Below are 2,010 nucleotides of genomic sequence, written 5' to 3'. Positions count from 1 at the left end.
AGAGATTCTTGGCACCAACTTTGCAAATCAGTTTTTCATTTCAAAAATGGGTATTTTACTTTTGTCCCGAAGAGATTCTTCATGGGTTTATACTAAGAAACAAACATTGATAGGCCCATAGACCACTATAAACTAATACTTCAACAGTAGTTACAAAGTCTAAATTCAGGCCAGTGGTTGACACAGTGATAGGACGTGCTAGATTCTATATGGCCAATTCTATAGGTCAAGTTCTGGACCCAGGAACTTTTTTTTTTGGGGGGGGGAGAGGTTTTTGCTATAGGGCGCGTGCACTCGCCAGACAGACAGACAGAGAGAGACAGAGAGACAGAAAGCGAGAAATCACCCCCCCAGGGGGGATGGCCATGCCGCAATCCCTTCTCCTCCATTCTCCTCTTGGGGTCTTGGGCACACACGCACATGCGCCCGGCGTGAGTTTTAAGCCACCAGGTCTGGGACGCGAACCACGGTCGACTACATGGGAGTCCAGCAACATAGCCATTACGCTAACTGCTGGTCCCATCTGGACCCAGGAACTTTTCAAATCATGTCAGTTGCATGTGAATATGTGCCCAAAATCCTGAGTGGAGAAGAGAGTCACATGGCCATCTTCCCAGGGGGATGGTTTATCACTTTCGCTCTCTCTGGAAAGTGCAGATGCCCATGCCCTATAGCAAAAAAATGACCAAAAACCAAACAAACAAAAACCAGTTTAAGATCATACCGCATTATTTTGTATGGCACATTATTATATAGAGACAAATTATTTCTCAATGAGAACTATGAAATTCATCACCAGAATTATTTTTCTTAGAGACAGAATTGACTTCCAGAAACGTGCTGTTAAACTCAGAATCCCACTATGGAGAATACCCGTGTGGGCTGGTATGTTACACAACATCGATTTCCCCTCCTCCTTCGAGAACATCCTCACTAGTATTTTAAAAAATCATTCCTCTGCCCTCCAGACTTAGTAGAGTTGTTGATGAATTTTTTCTCATCTGGCGAGGGTGGGGCTCTGACCCTGGTTTGTCCAAACCCCTCTTTTTCCAGGTCTCTGAGTTGTGAAGGTAACGGGAAGAAGGGGTGTATCCCACTCAACTCAGCAGCCCCCTGGAGCCCCATCCTCAGAGCTGTTTCCTGCCCTTGGTGAACCAAACTCTTCAATCTGCCAGGTTACATCCACCCCACGCCCTTCCAGTCAACCCTCTTTTCACCTGCTTCCACTAGAATGGCTTTCTACCTGGAGAACCCAAATTTACATGTCTGGGTTCATAGCTGGCAGAGAATGTCTTTACGTGGCTTCTAGAAAAGTGGTTGTTTTAAAGTGTGTGGGGAGAGTGGTCACTTAATAATAGCAATGATCTGATATCCATTCAATCCCCTGTTTTCCAGAATGAAGAAGGTATTTGTAACCTTCTTCCTGAGTTTGTCTGTACTACCACTGGGGCTAAAGAGGACAAAGTGCCATGACTCTTTGTAGGAGTAGCATTTAGCGTAAGTAAAAGCACAATTAGTAAAGCACAATCAGAAAATACATACCTTTAAATTCAAGAATCTGGTGATTTCTCAGTAAGAAATATTAAGGGAGTACCAGATATGTCTTGAGCATTTTTTATTATCTGATACATGTGAAGACTGTGTGCTAAGTTTCTTTCTAAAATCAAGAGCAATATTTAAATCAATATTTCTAAGAAAACAAGGGAGCTTAGGTTCATTTCACTGTTACCATTCCTAATTTCTTGCTAAATCTTCTATTTTGTTTGCAACAGCACACAGTTCATTAAAACTTACTGAGTGAGGGCAGATTCTGAAAACTTGCTCCAGTGTGGTCTGTGCAAACCTGTCCCATAGGGAGCTGGCAGCCTTTTCCCTGGGAAGGCGGATTGCTTTGACCCCTGAAATCTTGAATGATGGAAACTTCTGGTGTTGCTGCATCTTTGCTAAGAAGAAAACGCCTACGTTCTGGCTATCTCCCATTCAGTACACATCAAAGTTTAGCACCTTAGC

Source organism: Tupaia chinensis, unplaced genomic scaffold, assembly GCF_000334495.1.
Source record: "Tupaia chinensis unplaced genomic scaffold, TupChi_1.0 Scaffold143877_1, whole genome shotgun sequence".
NCBI classification, from domain to species: Eukaryota; Metazoa; Chordata; class Mammalia; order Scandentia; family Tupaiidae; genus Tupaia; species Tupaia belangeri.
Note: the sequence above shows the minus strand (reverse complement) of the source record.